This window comes from Mauremys mutica, chromosome 8 (assembly GCF_020497125.1).
Source record: "Mauremys mutica isolate MM-2020 ecotype Southern chromosome 8, ASM2049712v1, whole genome shotgun sequence".
Classification (NCBI taxonomy): domain Eukaryota; kingdom Metazoa; phylum Chordata; order Testudines; family Geoemydidae; genus Mauremys; species Mauremys mutica.
Window position 1 is genome coordinate 20,296,118 of NC_059079.1, and position 20,028 is coordinate 20,316,145.

Sequence of the window (20,028 nt, forward strand, 5' to 3'; positions counted from 1 at the left end):
CCAGAAAAGTGCGCGAACAGATTGCCCGCCAGCGCTTTCAGGGAGGGAGGGCGGGAGTGACGGTTCAATGATGACAGTTACCCAAAAGCACCCTCGACACATTTTTCCCCCAGCAGGCATTGGGGGCTCTACCCAGCATTCCAATGGGCAGCGGGGACTGCGGGAACTGTGGGATAGCTGCCCACAGTGCACCGCTTCCAATTTGTGTCCTTAGTGTGGATACACAAATTTGACTTTGTAAGGTCGATTCCACAAATTCGACTTAAGTTGAATCGAACTACTCTTGTAGTGTAGACATACCCTTAAACAGCCACCGATCTCCGTGCCTTCAGAAAAGAGTGTAAAGTAGAGGGAGAGAAGGAAACTTCTTTTGAAATGTAGTCTCTACTTCCCTCAAGAAAGTAGGGAGGAAAATGTAATAATTGGTCTATTTTTTAGTTATGCCTTGGAAGATGCTCAGATCCTACAGCAATGAGTGCCATTATAGGATCGTAGAAAGATCAGTGGGAGAGAACAGGATCTGCATGTACCAGCCAAGTTCTTCCAGCTCCTGAGCTGACCAAGAAAAGATTTGCTCAGCCCTTGTCATTAGTCCAACTCCCTGAGGTGTGAGGCTCCTATCCTAAATTCTAGGGGTTTCCTGCACATGGAAACTCCCTCTGTTGGGGAAGGTGCTCTCTTGGTTGGCCCTGAATATAATAGGCAGGGCTTGACCGCAGCCAGCTCAGTCTTCCAGCTGGGTCCTGTCTTTAAAATGTGTGGGGAAGGGCACAAGTGAGAAGAACATAGGAAAGGTTATGCCTGACCAGAGCACAACTCCATCTCGTCCAGTCTCTTGTTTTGGGCAGCAGCCAGTAATAAAAGCCTCAGCTGTTGCAAGAAACACTACAGTGGACAGTTACAGAATAAACTTGCCTTTAGGCTAAAGTTTCTTCATAATGCTATCTGTTAGAGGTTATCCTGATGCAGGAGGGTTTATAGTCTTTCTTGGGGGGTTGGAGGGAAGGATGCACCAGCAAAGGTGTGAGGTTTGAAGGGAGGGGGGGAGCAATGTGGGAGGCAGCAGTGAGAGGAGGGTGAGCAGGAGCACATTGAGGGAAGGAGGGATACAGCGGAGATGTGGGGGGTGAGAGGAAGTAGTAGCAGTAGTAAAGGTGGGTTGAGGATAGGACCCCTGGGCGACGCAGGGTGAGAGGAAGCAACCCGTGTACACAGGTGAGGAGGCGCTAGTGGGCGAGAAGCAATGGGGTGTGGGTGGGGGGAACGATTGGGGGGAAGCAGTATATGGGGAGAGAATGGGAGGAGACAGCAGCGGAGGGGCTGTGGGAGGACGCAACAGGGCTGGGGGGAGGGAGGGGACGGGCAAGGGCTGGGGTGCAGGAGCCTGGCCGGGCTGGGGGGGGGGAGGGGGTCGCGTGCAAACCCTCTTCTCCCAGCGCAGCCTCGGGCTAAACGCGCGCGAGGAGGCGGGCGCAGCCTGCCCGTTAGAGCAACGGCAGCCGCTCGAGCTCTGACGCGGATCTTGTGGGGGCGGGAGGGGCTGGCGGCGACAGCTGCTGAGCACTGGGGCTTCTCCCGTTGACTCAGCCCTGGCAGGAGGCTGCTGCCGCCCGTGCACCTCCTGCGCCGGAGAGCTGGCTCTGGGCACTGCTCCCTCAAGCCAGCGCCTGCTGCTTTGCCCGCTCCTCCCCGGCGGTGCCGGGCGCAGGGTCCCGCAGCCCGCCTGCCGCGGGAAGAGCGCTGCCGTACACGGCGGTTTCCTATCGAGGTGGTTTAGCTGCTCCCTGTGAACCGCCCGCCAACGTCTGTCGCTGTCCAGCCGCGGTGACCCCCGGCGGCGTTACGAGAAGGGGGGGGGGCAGGTTGGCGAGCTTGGCGGGAGTAGCCACATGCATCGCCTCGTCTGCAACGACTGCACCTGCGAGTGAGTGAAGCTGCTGCACTGAGGAGGGCCGAGAAAGACACGCAGCGGCTCCAGGGGTCCTGATCATCTCGCGGTTCTCGGCCTCCCCGCGCCTCAACCTCCCAAACCCGCTCCATGCGGGAGCCGAAGAGGATCTCCCCGCCTGCCCTTGTGGAGGCCCACTTCGGCACCCCCCACTGACAGGTACTGTGGGGCGGGGGCAGCCTGGCCCCTCTGTGTGCGTGTGTCTCCTCTCGCCTTCTCTTCCCAGGGATTTATTGGATGAAGATTTTTATTCTTTTTTTTTTTTGGTTGGTTGGTTGGTTGGTTGCTGGTCGGTCTGTGGGGTGGGAAAGGAGAGAGACTTCAGCTGACACGGTGCCTGTGCTCCAGAGCTTCCCTGGCGTTACTCTCTGCCTCGTGGGGAAATATCCAGCTGTTCATCTGAAGGGCATTTACATCATGGTTTAGCGAGGGGTCTCCCACGAAAAAACTCCCCCTCCCCTTTTCTCTAGCTCCTTCCCCCCCCCTCCCCAAACAACGGACCCCAAACCTTAGGAATAACCATTCCAGCTGCTTATCTCCGGGCAGCGGAGACCGATGGACAGTTCCTCCACTCTGCAATGTGAGTATGTGCCTGCTGCCTTGGAGGAAGGGGCAGCTGCTGCTCCCCTTGTGGAGGCGTGTGGCGGGGGGGGGGGGGGGTGTACCAGCGGCATGCAAGCAGCAGCGCACAACGCTCCAGTCTCCTGCATGGGCAGCGGTGATCCTGGAGGGAGTAGCTCCTTGTGGCTTCGCTGCCCGCTGGATGTGCTGCTGCCGGTTGCGGGGATGGTGGGATGGAAGGGAAGCGGTGTCCTTGGGTGTGATGGTACCTACCAGATTAAATCGCGTTAGGAAAGCAGCTACTGCAAAGAAGGATGGCTGTGAATACCTCTGCTAGTGTGCACCCCCATTAACGCTTTACCCTTCCCCCCAAAAACCCCATGTGCAGAGAGTAGGGACGATCCTGCCCCCGAGCGGGGTTGCCTCTTTTGGGCTCAGCATGGAAAGGAAATGCTGGGCAGTCTCTTGCGGGGGAGGAGGTGGTGGCGGCGGCGGCGGCGGGGGGATTCAATCGGTAATGGAAGCTCTTCCCTGGCTGCAGTCACCACTGACACTTGTGGAGAGGGAAATTTGCTGCCACTCTCCATGCCTCTTTTCTTAAGATCCTGCTTGATCGTGACTGTGGGGGAAACAGGCAGATTCATTAAGCACATTCTTGTTTGGAGAAGGGGAGAGAGAGAGAGAAAGTGTGTGTGTTTGTGTGTGTGTGTGTGTGTGTTTCCCCCCAAGGCATAAAAGGTCCATTTTCAGTGATTCCAAACTGCCTTTGTGTTCCATGTGCAGAAGCTGATGAGCTCTTTCTTCTGAAATTCCACTGCTACTTCCTTCTGTTTCCACCCCTAGACAGAGGAAAGGGCATTTATTTTAGTACTACAGGAGAAGAATAGGGTGGGAGGGAGGGAAAGGCAAAAATGTTGGCACAGTAAGGTGGGTATTTTTTAATAAGGAAATTGCCTTACAGTGGTGATCACATATGTGATCTCAGGAACCTCAAGGAGTCTGAAGTGCTATTTCAAAGACAGCCCTTTTTTGTAGTTGCTGTGTTGTGAAAATTTTTTTTATTTTTAATATAAAAATTGTTTACCATGTTGCTTCATTACGACCAAGTCAAAATATTGGAAATCTTTATCACCCAACTTGCATCTCACCTCATCCCACCAATTAAATTATTTTCTGATTCTAAAGCAACATGATTCTTGATTCAGGCATGTCTTCTTTAGGAACATCAGTAAAGAGATTGATTATATATAATCCAACTTCACTTCTTGATTCCTTCCTAATCATCATTCCAACGTTATGCTGACTGTGCTTGGGGTTGCTCAAGATTTAGATAAAGATACTGGGGCGGGGAGGGAGTGTTAATTTACATCAGTGGAACTTCACTGTCAGTTACACTGGGGAATGCATTTGGCTCAGTGAATACTGTAACATCAGGGAAGAATTTGAACCATGAGTTACTCTTAACATACACCTATGTAAATAAGATCAGAATAAATCCCTGAGGGGCTTGTAAGATCTCTGTAGGCCATAACAATTGGTTCAGTATTTCCAGTGTTCTTACTAAGGAACGGACGGTAAAGGGCTATCAAAGCCAACTTTCTGGACACAGTTAAATGCTTTACTGGGTATATTAAAACGAAAGTAAAACACTTGATACTTCAGTCAGGGAAGACCTTGGGAGTTATTTTGTTTCTGACCAAGCCTATGAATAGACAGTGTATGTATCCTTTTTTCCCCCAGAATGCATTTAAAAAGTGTAAGTTTATAGGGTAAAATGTATTTTTGCAGAGATGGTGTATTTTCATTGTCACCACCTCTTGACCCTCTGAAATAAGATATTAAGCTTAGCAATCCTCCTGTGCCCTTTCCAATCTTCATATCTTAACTTCTGCTGAACCTCTAATGATTAGAAACAAATACTGATACAGTCATTTTGAAATACTAATATTGCCATGTTTCCAGAAAGATGGGCTTAATTTATTCCCTGTATGCCTTGACTTCCCTCACCTCTATTCTAAAGCATGGTACTTTTAAACAGTAACCAATTTGGGGAAGCTTGGTGTGTTAGGGATATAAGTTCACTGAAACACTTGGTTTCTTACAACTCCAGGAGGTTGAGAATAAGTATGCACCAGGTCCTAGTCCTATTAAAATCAGTAGCAAAACTCCACTGATTTCAGTGGGAGCAGGATGGGGGCCTACATGCTGGTTCAATGGGCCTGGATCTTCTCCCTCTAATAGTGGCATAGCACCATTTGCTTAAATGGGAGGTGGGGCATTCCTATTTTACCCTGGGGCAAATGAAAGCACAATCAGGCTTTTGTGTATTTTAAGGAGTAGTCTGATTGAGTTAGGTTTTTTTTCTGTGAGGCAGGGCTAGTGAAGGGTTATAACAACAGTGAAAGTATTATTAAAAGTTCCCTGAGGTGGGGAGGTAGGTGGTAGTTTTATCTTGGGAATTTTAACATGCCTGTTCCCATGGCAAAATGCTTAATTCTCTTATTCCATAACTTTCAGCTAAAAAGCTTTATTCCTATTTTTATTTATCCCAGTTTTATTCCTATTTTTAATCTGAACTGTTCTGGATAGTTTTAATGTGCAGAAGACTGTAATTTGAACTATATAAATTGCATTTTAACACTAACTTTAAATGATCAGACAAGGAAAGTAACTTGCAAAGACTAGCTATGTGAGTGTTTGTTTTATGCATCTATTCATCTAGAATTCAACAAGACACGTATACTTACCATGGCAACTCCTACATCAAATGTTACTGAACATATTCTGTTTCAGAAATAGCAGCACCTTCTTAAAGAAATACAAACACCAACCTATCAAATTAATTTCAGTATCTATATCAATAAATAAGGGAATAAAGTATGTTGAAAAACTGATCTATTTTCACAAATTTTAAGTTTAATTTTCTTATAAATAAATTTTGGTTTCACACTATTTTTTATTTTCTTTTGATGAAAAAGAAAGGGAAAAGTAGAGTAATTTTTAGGGGTGTCACACAATTAAAATTAATCACACAATTAATCGCACTGTTAAACAATAATAGAATACCATTTATTTAAATATTTTTGAATGTTTTCTGCATTTTCAAATATACTGATTTCAATTACAACACGGCATACAAAGTGTACAGTGCTCACTTTATATTTATTTTTTATTACAAGTATTTGCACTGTAAAAAAACAAAAGAAATAGTATTTTTCAATTCACCTAATATAAGTACTGTAGTGCAATCTCTTTATCATGAAAGTGCAACTTACAAATGTAGAATTATGCACAAAAAACTGGGTTCAAAAATAAAACAATGTAAAAGTTTAGAGCCTGCAAGTCCACTCAGTCCTACTTCTTGTTCAGCCAATCACTCAGTCATGATTTGATGATCAAAATTCAAATTTCAAAAGGAGCGCTTAAAGATGATAAAGTCATTGCGGAGAAACTAAATGGATTCTTTGCTTCAGTCTTCACGGCTGAGGATGTTAGGGAGATTCCCAAACTTGAGCTGGCTTTTGTAGGTGACAAATCTGAGGAACTGTCACAGATTGAAGTGTCACTAGAGGAGGTTTTGGAATTAATTGATAAACTCAACATTAACAAGTCACCGGGACCAGATGGCATTCACCCAAGAGTTCTGAAAGAACTCAAATGTGAAGTTGCGGAACTATTAACTAAGGTTTGTAACCTGTCCTTTAAATCGGCTTCGGTACCCAATGACTGGAAGTTAGCTAATGTAACGCCAATATTTAAAAAGGGCTCTAGGGGTGATCCCGGCAATTACAGACTGGTAAGTCTAACGTCGGTACCGGGCAAATTAGTTGAAACAATAGTAAAGAATAAAATTGTCAGACACATAGAAAAACATAAACTCTTGAGCAATAGTCAACATGGTTTCTGTAAAGGGAAATCGTGTCTTACTAATCTATTAGAGTTCTTTGAAGGGGTCAACAAACATGTGGACAAGGGGGATCCGGTGGACATAGTGTACTTAGATTTCCAGAAAGCCTTTGACAAGGTCCCTCACCAAAGGCTCTTACGTAAATTAAGCTGTCATGGGATAAAAGGAAAGGTCCTTTCATGGATTGAGAACTGGTTAATGGACAGGGAACAAAGGGTAGGAATTAATGGTAAATTCTCAGAATGGAGAGGGGTAACTAGTGGTGTTCCCCAAGGGTCAGTCCTAGGACCAATCCTATTCAATTTATTCATAAATGATCTGGAGAAAGGGGTAAACAGTGAGGTGGCAAAGTTTGCAGATGATACTAAACTACTCAAGATAGTTAAGACCAAAGCAGATTGTGAAGAACTTCAAAAAGATCTCACAAAACTAAGTGATTGGGCAACAAAATGGCAAATGAAATTTAATGTGGATAAATGTAAAGTAATGCACATTGGAAAAAATAACCCCAACTATACATACAACATGATGGGGGCTAATTTAGCTACAACGAGTCAGGAAAAAGATCTTGGAGTTATCGTGGATAGTTCTCTGAAGATGTCCACGCAGTGTGCAGAGGCGGTCAAAAAAGCAAACAGGATGTTAGGAATCATTAAAAAGGGGATAGAGAATAAGACTGAGAATATATTATTGCCCTTATATAAATCCATGGTACGCCCACATCTCGAATACTGTGTACAGATGTGGTCTCCTCACCTCAAAAAAGATATTCTAGCACTAGAAAAGGTTCAGAAAAGAGCAACTAAAATGATTAGGGGTTTAGAGAGGGTCCCATATGAGGAAAGATTAAAGAGGCTAGGACTCTTCAGTTTGGAAAAGAGAAGACTAAGGGGGGACATGATAGAGGTATATAAAATCATGAGTGATGTTGAGAAAGTGGATAAGGAAAAGTTATTTACTTATTCCCATAATACAAGAACTAGGGGTCACCAAATGAAATTAATAGGCAGCAGGTTTAAAACAAATAAAAGGAAGTTCTTCTTCACGCAGCGCACAGTCAACTTGTGGAACTCCTTACCTGAGGAGGTTGTGAAGGCTAGGACTATAACAATGTTTAAAAGGGGACTGGATAAATTCATGGTGGCTAAGTCCATAAATGGCTATTAGCCAGGATGGGTAAGAATGGTGTCCCTAGCCTCTGTTCGTCAGAGGATGGAGATGGATGGCAGGAGAGAGATCACTTGATCGTTGCCTTTTAGGTTCACTCCCTCAGGGGCACCTGGCATCGGCCACTGTCGGTAGACAGATACTGGGCTAGATGGACCTTTGGTCTGACCCGGTACGGCCTTTCTTATGTTCTTATGTTCAAACAAGTTTATTTACATTTGCAGGAGATAATACTGTCCGCTTCTTGTTTACAATGTCACCTGAAAGTGAGAACAGGCATTCTCATGGCACTGTTGTAGCCGGCATTGCATATTTACGTGCCAGATGCGCTAAAGATTCATATGTCTCTTCATGCTTCAGCCACCATTCCAGAGGTCATGCGTCCATGCTGATGACAGGTTCTGCTTGATAATAATCCAAAGCAGTCTGGACCGCATGTTCATTTTCATCATCTGAGTCAGATGCCACCAACAGAAGGTTGATTTTCTTCTTTGGTGGTTCGTGTTCTGTAGTTTACACCTCGTCCTTCTCAGATTTTGGAGGCACTTCAGATTCTTAAACCTTGGGTCGAGTGCTGTATGTAGCCTTAGAAATCTCACATTGTTACCGTCTCTGTGTTTTGTGAAATCTGCACTGAAAGTGTTCTTAAAATGAATAACATGTGGTGGGTCATCTGAGACAGCTATAACATGAAATATATGGCTGAATGCGGGTAAAACAGAGCAGGGGACATACAATTCTCCCCCAAGGAGTTCAGTCACAAATTTAATTAATGTATTATTTCTTTAACAAGTGTCATCAGCAGGAAGCATACCCTCTGGAATGGTGGCTGAAGCATTAAGGGGCATACAAATGTTCAGCATATCTGACGCATAAATATCTTGCAATGCCAACTACAAAAGTGCCATGCGAACGTGTGTTCTCGCTTTCTGATGACATTGTAAATAAGAAGAGGGCAGCATTATCTCCTTTAAATGTAAACAAACTCATTTGTCTTTGCGATTGGCTGAACAATAGGTAGGACTGAATGGACTTGTAGGCTCTGACGTTTTACATTGTTTTGTTTTTGAGTGCAGTTATATCTACATTTGTAAGTTGCACTTTCAGGACAGAGATTGCACTACAGTACTTGTATGAGGTGAATTGAAAAATACTATTTATTTTGTTTTTACAGTGCAAATATTTTGTAATAAATAATATACACTTTGATTTCAATTACAACACAGAATACAATATATATGAGAATGTAGAAAACATTCAAAATATTTAATAAATTTCAATTGGTATTCTATTGTTGAATAGTGTGATTAAAACTACAATTAATCACGATTAATTTTTTTGTTAATCACATAAGTTAACTGTAATTAATTGACAGCCCTAGTAATTTTCTTTCATGTGATTCCAACAAAAGGAAGCTACTTTGTTTTCAAACATATCCTGTATTTTAAGATCTGAATGAATTTAAGTTGATGACCGTGTAATCTTGATATGCACAAAGAGGGTTCATTTTCAAATTGTAATAATTACAGGAAATTTCCTTTTAGATCCATTTGAGTTTTCACCCTTCCCCAACACTTGGCATATAATACTTTGGTTTTTTGTTTTTATTTTATTTTTAAACCATGCAAACATCCACTCTCAGGTGTGTGCAACATCTTGGATGGTTTGTGTGTGTCTTGCCCTGATGCAACCCACCCTACATGCCACAGCAGCGTAAACTTCACTGAGCAGGACTCCATCCCACACAGAAGATGTGCATCTTCATATCTGGTAATGGTACTACAATGATGCCATTCTCTGTGGCAGAATGTGGCCTTTACTACAGAAGGTAGTGTGGAAGCTATTACAAAGTTACTTACCAGTAATTTCTTCTGAGATTACCACAGTCTTCCATTGTGCTTAGAAAAAGGATAGCTTTTTCTAAAAAAAAAATAAAAAGGATAAAGGAGACCCGCTGCCCACCTCCCCCAAAGGGGCGCACAGAGATATGCCAGCAGCAGGGCTAAGGCGGCTCCCTGCCCACTCTGCCTCCCTCCCTCCGCGCCGCTTCACTCCCGGAAGCGGCCTGCATATCCCTGTGGCCCCTGGTGTGTGTGTGTGTGTGTCTGTCTGTCTGTCTGTCTCCGTGTGCTTCCCTGCTCCAAGCGCCGACTCTGCAGCTCCCATTGGCCAGGAACTGTGGCCAATGGGATTTGCAGGGGCGGCACCTGCGGGCAGTGGTGCATGGAGACCCCCCCCCCGGTTGTCTTCCCCCTACCCCCACCTAGGAGCTGCTGCTGGAGGGGTGTGTATGACAGTCACTTTGGAAGCCATGCTGCCTGAGGTAAGCACCGTCCCCCTACCTCCCAACTCCCTGCCCCAGCCCAGAGCCTGCACCCCCTACTGCACCACAACCCCCTTCCCCAATCAAGGTACCTCACTTTATTTTCATTTACTTCACTTCACAGGGGGAGTCCTGAAAATGAAGCTGGGCCCCACCATCTAAATCTAAATCTGCCACTGCTCAAGTGCTGTTTTTCCCTTCAAGGTTTCACTGCTGCAGCTGTATAATTTGGGGGTTTTTTTAAAGTGTATTTTAAATACAAATTCACAAACTTGGAAATTGAAAGGCAAGTCTGACATATGACATTCTGCCCAGTTACATTGATGTAAATTCAGAGTAATTCCGTTAATTCTGTAGCTATTACTCTGGATTTACAGCTGTGTAACTGAGCAGCATGTGGCCTCCTGACTTCAGCTCATGGAGTTGAGGCACAAGTCAAAGGCAGAGGATAAGTCCCTGGAAAAATCATGGAGCAGGTCTTCAAGGGACCCTTTTTGAAACACTTGGAGGAGAGTAAGGTGATCAGGAATAGTCAACATGGATTCACCAAGGGCGAGTCATGCCTGACCAACCTGATTGCCTTTTAAGATGATAAAACTGGCTCTGTGGATATGGGGAAAGCAGTGAGTGTGATATATCTTGACTTTAGAATGCCTTTGATACGGTATCCCACAGTATTCTTGTCAGCAAGTTAAAAAAGTATGGATTGGATGAATGGACTATAAGGTAGATAGAAATCTGGCTAGATTGTTGGGCTCAATGGATAATGATCAATGGCTCGATGTCTAGGTGGCAGCCTGTATCAAGCGGAGTACCCCAAGGGACAGTCCTCGGGCTGGTTTTATTCAACATCTTCATTAATGCTCTGGATGATGGGATGGATTGCACCCTCAGCAAGTTCGTGGATGACACTAAGCTGGGGGGAGAGGTAGATACGCTGGAGGGTAGGAATAGGATCCAGAGTGACCTAGACAAATTGGAGGATTGGGCCAAAAGAAATCTGATGAGGCAGAACAAAGACAAGTGTAGAGTCCTGCACTTAGGACAGAAGAATCCCATGCACCACTACAGGCTGGGGACCAACTGGATAAGCAGCAGTTCTGCAGAAAAGAACCTGGGGATTACAGTGGATGAGAAGCTGGATATGAGTCAACAGTGTGCCCTTGTTGCCAAGAAGGCTAATTGCATATTGGGCTACATTCGTAGGAGCATTGCAAGCAGATTGAGGGAAGTGATTATTCCCCTCTATTCGCCATGGTGAGGCCACATCTGGAGTATTGTGTCCAGTTTTGGGCCCCCTACTACAGAAGGGATGTGGACAAATTGGACAGAGTCCAGCGGAGTGCAACAAAAATGATCAGGGGGCTGGGGCACATGACTTATGAGGAGAGGCTGAAGGAACTGGGCTTACTTAGTCTGCAGAAGAGAAGAGTGAGGGGGGATTTGATAGCAGCCTTCAATTACCTGAAAGGGGGTTCCAAAGAGAATGGAACTAGGCTGTTCTCAGCAGTGTCAGGTGACAGAAAAAGGAGCAATGGTCTCAAGTTGCAGTGGAGGAGGTCTAGGTTGGATATTAGAAAACACTATTTCACTAGGAGGGTGGTGAAGCACTGGAATGGGTTACCTAGGGAGGTGGTGGAATCTCCATCCTTAAAGATTTTAAAGGCCCAGCTCGACAAAGTCCTGGCTGGGATGGTTTAGTTGGTGTTGGTCCTGCTTTGAGCAGGGGTTGGACTAGATGACCTCCTGAGGTCTCTTCCAACCCTAATATTCTATGATTCTATGATTTAATTTAGAACTTCAGTCTACAGTAATCTGTCTATTTTATAGTTTACAGCCTGATCTGTTAAAATTTTACTTAAATACCTCTTTTTGTTTTTGTTTCTCTGCTACTATAATTAATTTTATTAGAATGTTGGTGAATTCAAATGGCATATTTGATATCTGTAAGAAATGTGGCATGCCACAGAGTATTATGGAAGAATATTATAAAAATAAGTAATATATTAAAGAACCCAAGCATTAGTACATTAGTTTAATTAAAATGTAGTGTGTGATAAATTACAGACTGGCCACTGTGGTACTAATTTATTATTATATTATGATAGCATCTAGAGGCTCAAGTGATGAGTATGTTACTGTTTTTTGTCAAGGTACCAAATGGAACTCCTAGTAAGAGAGAGAAGCTGCTTGAAGACTTAATATTCTAAATAGGTGAAACAGACAAAGGCAGGGAGAGGGGACATATTATCCCCTTTTTGCAAATGAGGAACTGAAGCACAGTTCAAAGGTTTCATGTGAAGCCCATTGAAGTTGTTGAGATTCTCTCTATTGACTTCAGTGGACTTTGGCTCAGGCCCTTAAGTGACTTGCTTGAGGTCATGTAGGAAACTTTTGACAGAGCCAGAAACTGAACCCTCTAATACTCTCTATTTCTCTTACCTCACCTTATTCTCAGATTAAAAAAAAAAAATTCAGTCAAGCTTCAAGTACTATACATTCTAGATCTTGCCCGACCCCATCTTTCCTGTTTTCATTTTCTGTGTTTGTCTACTTCAGACAGGGACTGTTTTCATTTGTGTAAAACACCTTGCAAACATTTATTGACCTCCTTAATAATTAAACAACAATAAAAGGGCAGTTTGACAGGTACAGAACTATGATAGAAGGGAGACATAGGTGCCTACCTAATTATAAAGTATCAGAGGGGTAGCCGTGTTAGTCTGGATCTGTAAAAGGCAACAAAGAGTCAGATGCATGTGGTGGAAATTTCCAGGGGCAGGTATAAATATGCAGGCAAGAATCAGTCTAGAGATATCGAGGAATGGCAATATACAAAAACCTGTGGGAGAACACTTCAAACTCCCTAGACACACAATAGCAGATGTAAAAGTATCCATCCTGCAGCAAAAAAACTTCAGGGCCAGACTCCGAAGAGAAACTGCTGAACTTCAGTTCATTTGCAAATTTGACACCATCAGCTCAGGATTAAACAAAGACTGTGAATGGCTAGCCAACTACAAAAGCAGTTTCTCCTCCCTTGGTGTTCACACCTCAACTGCTAGAAGAGGGCCTCATCCTCCCTGATTGAACTAACCTCGTTATCTCTAGACTGATTCTTGCCTGCATATTTATACCTGCCCCTGGAAATTTCCACCACATGCGTCTGACAAAGTGGGTATTCACCCATGAAAGCTTATGCTTCAGTACGTCTGTTAGTCTATAAGGTGCCACAGGACTCTTTGTCACCTAGTTATAAAGATAGTCTTGGAGGCTGGAATAGTTGAAAGTACTGATTGCTTAGGTAATGAAGAGGGAGAAAGTTGCCTTTTTACTGCATGGTGAGCCATTTCCATATTATAGTTATGATAGTTTCTGCTGATGTTATGTGGTAGGTGACAGAATTTTGTTTGTCTTTGTATTTAATTTTGACTCTGTGCTTGATAATTTGTATTGTTCATATGACATGCATTTCCACTTTTTTGGTCATAATCAAACTGTAACTTTCATTACAATAAAAATTATTAAATTTGAAAGGAAGCTGAGTACTAAATTGGTGGTTTTCAACAGTGTTCTAATCTGTGAGTTTTTTTTGCTTAATGAACGGTTTTTATTCATGCCAGCACTTCAGCCTAATGTTCTAGGGCTTGTGGGTGTTAGGGAACAGAACATATTTCTATGTCTGTGAATATGATCCCACACATTTTTTTAAAATGGGAAATTTTTTCACAGTCCTTATATGGCAAAAGATTTTTTTTCTCATACCCATGAATGTTCTCTACTGCAGCTATTTTGCAGTTTAATCTTCCTGATGAGCTGTGTGCTATATGTTTGTTATGAATCAGATGTGAAATGTTCTTCATTTTTTTTCTGTGGAAAGTAGCTTACAATATGACCTACTAAGTCATACATATTGTACAGGCTACTATCATTGGGAGAAATGATGCTCAGATACCAATAGGTCATCATCATCATGTTCCCATTATGTCTCTGGTGTTTAGGGCAGTGACGAAGCTCCTCCAGTCCTGTCTGTTTCTGGCAAGTCTTTCAATGGTTCCCCAGCTGTGCCCCAGGTTTTACAGCTCAGCTTCCACAGTTCTTCGCCATGTTGTTTTTGGGCGGCCTCTTTTTCGTTTGCCTTCAGGTGTCCATCTTATTGCTGCTCTGGTAATGGAATCAGTTTCCGTCCAAAGCACATGGCCAGTCCATCTCCAGCGCCTCCTGGCAATGATGGTGCTCATATCCTCTTGGCTGCCCTGTGTTAATAGATCTTGGTTTGAGATTGTTCTGGGCCAAAAGTTACGGAGGATTTTTCTGAGGCAGGTTGTATGGAATGAAGACAGTTTGGACATGTCATACTTTCTCATTCCCCAGCATTCTGTACTATAAAGGAATGTTGAAAGTTCGCAGCTCTGATAAATCTTGAGTTTGGTTTTGGTGTTGTATTTTGATGATTTCCAGACTGTATTTAAGCTCCTGAAGGTGTTCCTGGCTTCATTGATTTTGTTCTGGATGTCCTGGCTTGTTCCACCATGCTGGCTGATGGTGCTGCCCAAATATGTGAATGTTTCTACATTGATGAGAACATAATCCTCTATCCATACTGGTGATGGTGTGGATAAATTGGAGAGAGTATAAAAGTATTGTTCAGGCATGCAGGTGTGAAATCAGGAAGGCCAAATCACACTTGGAGTTGCAGCTAGCCGGAGATGTTAGGAGTAACAAGAAGGGTTTCTTTAGGTATGTTAGCAACAGGAAGAAAGTCAAGGAAAGTGTGGGCCCCTTGCTGAATGAGGGAGGGAACCTAGTGACAGAGGATGTGGAGAAAGCTAGTGTACTCAATGCTTTTTTTGCCTCTGTCTTCACAGACAAGGTCAGCTCCCAGATAGCTGCACTCTGCAGCACGGTATGGGGAGGAGGTGACCAGCTCTCTGTGGAGAAAGAAGTAGTTCGGGGCTATTTAGGAAAGCTGGACGAGCACAAGTCCATGGGGCCGGATGCGCTGCATCCGAGGGTGCTAAAGGAGTTGGCCGATGAGATTGCAGAGCCATTGGCCATTATCTTTGAAAAATCATGGCGATCGGGGGAGGTCCCGGATGACTGGAAAAAAGCTAATGTAGTGCCCATCTTTAAAAAAGGGAAGAAGGAAGATCCAGGGAACTACAGGCCAGTCAGTCTCACCTCAGTCCCTGGAAAAATCATGGAACAGGTCCTCAAGGAATCAATCCTGAACCACTTAAAGGAGGGGAAAGTGATCAGGAACAGTCAGCATGGATTCACCAAGGGCAAGTCATGCCTGACTAACCTAATTGCCTTCTGTGACGAGATAACCGGCTCTGTGGATGAGGGGAAAGCAGTGGATGTTCTATTTCTGGACTTTAGCAAAGCTTTTGATACAATCTCCCACAGTATTCTTGCCAGCAAGTTAAAGAAGTATGGGCTGGATGAATGGACGGTAAGGTGGATAGAAAACTGGCTAGATGGTCGGGCTCAACGGGTAGTGATCAATGGTTCCATGTCTAGTTGGCAGCCGGTATCAAGTGGAGTGCCCCAAGGGTCGGTGCTGGGGCCGGTTTTATTCAATATCTTCATTAACGATCTGGAGGATGGTGTGGACTGCACCCTTAGGAAGTTTGCAGATGACACTAAACTGGGAGGAGTGGTTGATACGCTGGAGGGTAGGGCTAGGATACAGAGGGACCTAGACAAATTAGAGGATTGGGCCAAAAGAAATAGGATGAGGTTCAACAAGGACAAGTGCAGAGTCCTGCACTTAGGACGGAAGAATCCCATGCACTGCTACAGACTAGGGACCGAATGGCTGGGCAGCAGTTCTGCAGAAAAGGACCTAGGGGTTACGGTGGACGAAAAGCTGAATATGAGTCAACAGTGTGCCCTTGTTGCCAAGAAGGCTAATGGCATTTTGGGTTGTATAAGTAGGGGCATTTTTAGCAGATCGAGGGATGTGATCATTCCCCTCTACTCAGCACTGGTGAGGCCTCATTTGGAGTACTGTGTCCAGTTTTGGGCCCCACACTACAAGAAGGATGTGGATAAATTGGAGAGAGTCCAGCGGAGGGCAACAAAAATGATTAGGGAGCTGGAGCACATGACTTATGAGGAGAGGCTGAGGGAACTGGGATTGTTTAGTCTGCAGAAGAGAAGAATGAGGGGGGGATTTGATAGCTGCTTTCAACTACCTGAAAGGGGGTTCCAAAGAGGATGGATCTAGACTGTTCTCAGTGGTAGAAGATGACAGAACAAGGAGTAATGGTCTCAAGTTGCAGAGGGGGAGGTTTAGGTTGGATATTAGAAAAAACTTTTTCACTAGTAGGGTGGTGAAGAACTGGAATGGGTTACCTAGGGAGGTGGTGGAATCTCCTTCCTTAGAGGTTTTTAAGGTCAGGCTTGACAAAGCCCTGGCTGGGATGATTTAGTTGGGTTTGGTCCTGCTTTGAGCAGGGGGTTGGACTAGATGACCTCCTGAGGTCCCTTCCAAACCTGAGATTCTATGATTCTATGATTCTATGTAATATTAAAGGTCATGATATCTGTCTTATTGCAATTGATTTTCAGTCCAATTTTCTGGCTGAATGTGTTGAGTCAAATTGTTTTCTTGTATATGGTGTTGGGTATGTGATAGGCGAGCGAGAACATCTGCGAAGTCCAGGTCTTCAAGGAATGAGAAGGGTGTCCATTTAATGCCTCTAGGCATATCTTCTGTTGTACGGCACATTACCAAGTCAATGGCAATGTTGAAGAGGATTGGAGACATGACACACCCCTGACGTATTCCTGTTTTGACTTCAAAACTGAGCTCACTGTAATTAACATTGCATGTAAAGTTGAAATAAAAGCTTTTGATGATGATTATATGGAATGCTATCAAAAGCCTTCTCAAAGTCTATTAAGTTTATGTAGAGCTGCTGTTGCCATTTTAAGCATTGTTCTATTATGTTTCATAGAGTGAAGATCTGGTCTGTGCATCCACGCCCTTTCCAAAAACCAGCTTGCTGTTTTCTGAGAATGCTATCAATTGCCTCTGATGTACGCTGGACTATGATCTTACACAATACTTTGCTTGGCATAGATAAAAGTCTGATATCATGCCAGTTATTACAATCACTAAGAGTTCCTTTCTTTGGTATCATAACTATAAACCCATTGGTCCACTCATCAGGCACTTTTTCCCTTTCCCAGACTGATGTAAATAGAGGCTCCAGGATAGATGCTGCTAACTCAGGATTTACCTTGAACAATTCCGCATTCAAGTTATCCTTGCCAGGAGCTTTCTCATTTTTTAAAGATTTGATGGCTTGAATGATCTCTTACTTAGGTAGGGTGTCTGTGTTGATATCAAGATCTTCTTCTGCCTCCTGGATGTTTGCTTCCACTTTAGGTGGCTCTCTGTTCAGCAATTATTTGAAATGCTCTGTCCAGCATATTTCTTGTTCTTTTTCTGTTGTTAGTAGGTGGTCTTGTTTGTCCCTGATAAGAGTGTGTGTTGGTGTCTGCTATTTACCACTGATAAGCAGTGTCATTTTGTAGACTGTTCCTTGTTCACCACGAGCAGCTGCATCCTCTGCTTGTGTTGCCAGATTATCAATATAATGTTGTTTGTCCACTCTCACAAGGTATTTGACCTCCTGGTGTGCCTTACTATACTTCTCGTGGTATTTGTCCTTTAGCTTCTGGGATTTTGCCTCTAAAACGTTTTTCTTCAGGGGTCATCTGGTTTCTATGGTGTTCCATGTGCTGGGTGTAATCCACTCCTCCATTCTCTTCTGCCTGTAGCCTCGATAGGTTTCACTGCTCTGTTTATAAATTGCTGTTACTTTGCCCCACTTATTAATCTCCTCATCTGCATTCCCCTCCTCTTCATCAAGGTCTGCAAGTGCCTGAAACCTGTTCTTTAACTGCAGAGTGAAGGCTTTCTGTATTTCAGGGGACTTTAGTTTGTCAATGTCATAAAGTCTATGTCTCTTGTTTGGTGGACCCACGTTTCTCAGTTTTAGCTTAATGGAGGCTGCCCCAAGGTAGTGGTCGCTGCCAACATCTGCACCTCTTCTCACTTTCACATCTGTCAGTGAGCATCACCATTTGCTTTTGATCATCATATGGTTGATCTGGTTCTTTATCTCTGCCATTTGGAGAACACCATGTCAGCTTGTGGTGAAATAGGGTTCCACTGATGACTAGGTCATTCATATTACAGAAATCAACAAGCCTCTCTCCATGCCACACCAATGTCTTCCCATTGCTCTATTGTTGTTTGTGTTGTCCTTACGGACCTTGGCATTCAGGTCTCCCATAACAATAGTTAGGTTGTGGCATGATACTCTCTCTAACTCTGCCTGTAGTGCAAGGTAGAATTTCTCCTTTACTACTTCATCACTGTCATTTGTCAGAGCATAGCACTGAATCAGGGTGATATTATTGTATTTCCCTTTCAGTTTGGCTCTCATTAGTCTGCTGCCGATGGACTTCCATTCAAGCAGGGAATGTTCCACTCCCTTCCTCAAAAGGATGGCAACACCCTCATGGTGTTGTCCATCATCCCGTCCAGAATACAGCAAAGTTTCTCCTGAGGCTATTGTTAATCTTCCTGATCCTGTCCATCTGCTCTCACTGACACCCAGTATGTGTAAGCTGTAACATCTCATCTCTGCTGTGCCCTGAGCTAGCTTCCCTGTTTCATACATTGTCTGTACGTTCCAAAAAACAAGTTTGTTTTTTTCTTGGTGTTAATCACTTCTGTCCTCATGCCAGTGGCTTCCTTTTGGCTTTCACCACTGTCAGTCATACAGGTCATTGACTCCTGAAGGCCATCACACACACTAATGATCCACTGCTCCGTCACTGTTTCTGTAACATATTTTGTTTTTTATGGGACAGGGTTGTTAGCCCTGTGCCTAATCCTCAACCTGGAGGACCAGGGTGTTTGTTTTGTCTGGCCCCTCCTCCACAGACCAATCCAGCATGGTTGAACCTACCAGATGCAAAAAGCCCCCACAGACACAGATTCTGGGGATTGTTAGAGCACTCAAGCGTCCCACCATGACAAGGCACGGACACACCAGAGGACAGATACCAATAGGTGTAGCCATCTAAATTGAAGTCAATAAGGGAGCCCTCTGCCTATTGTGGCCTTGAATTGTGACGCTTATCTACTTTTTTCTCTCTAGGTTGGAGGTAGGTACCGTTCCTGGAGTACAGCCTCTTTGACATTTCAAATGTGTGGTCTCTTGACCGTACATCCAACTGAGTACTATAGGACAAGCTAAGATTTTTGTATATCTTGATAAAGTGACATATTGCATGACGTTGTCTTGTGTAATACCAGAAGCTTCGTTTTCATGTCACACAGTATGTCTGGTGAAGTAAATGACTGATATTTGAGAGAGACAAGGTGGGTGAGGGAATATCTTTTATTGGACCAACTAGTGTTTTTTGTGGTGATATGTAGTCAGCACTGACTAAGGAAAGACATAATTGACTACAAGAATATGAAGAGTATAGCACTGAGGATCAAGCATTCTTTAGGGTCATCTATGGGGAAATAATCAAGAGTAAAGAGTTGAGACTAAGAACAGAAAAAATTAGGTTGTGTATCACGAAAAGGATCGTGATGTTGAGATGTGAAATTGCCTTCTAAAACTATGTCTGAATCTCCATTTCTGAGACGTTATAACTAGAATATGGACAAAACACCAGAACTGCAGTGGATGCACTAAATGATCTGACACTGCAGTGATTTTACCTCTTATTTCTATGATTATGATAACCTCTGACATGTCATATGAAAACATGTTTAAATTATTGTAAAGACAGCATACAGTCTTGACCTCCAATCCTGCAGGGTGAATTCCAGTGACTAAAACAGATTTCAACCCTAAAAACACTTCCATCTTGTATACAGGAGGAATTTTAAGGGCCAGCACTCTGTTGCTTTCTAAATGTGTGATACTTGCAAGTGAGGCCTGGATGATGTAACTGAAAACTGATGGAAGTTCACTATATGGTCAGAGCTCTGGAGTGGGAGACTGCACTGCTGGAGCATGGTGAGGAGGCCAGTGCTCTCCATAGTATGCTTCCCTGGGGATTAGATGTGTATCTGTGTGA

At 43.9% G+C, this 20,028-nt stretch overlaps 1 protein-coding gene across 1 annotated transcript in view; it reads left to right on the forward strand.

The window, feature by feature from the left end:
* Positions 1-1,535: 1,535 nt before the first annotated feature.
* Positions 1,536-20,028, forward strand: part of LRRC7 (leucine rich repeat containing 7) — a 352,531-nt gene continuing 334,038 nt past the window's right edge. The window contains exon 1 of the mRNA XM_045028890.1: positions 1,536-2,107. The gene's annotated coding sequence lies outside the window, so the exon portion shown is untranslated. The remainder of the gene's footprint in view (positions 2,108-20,028) is intronic.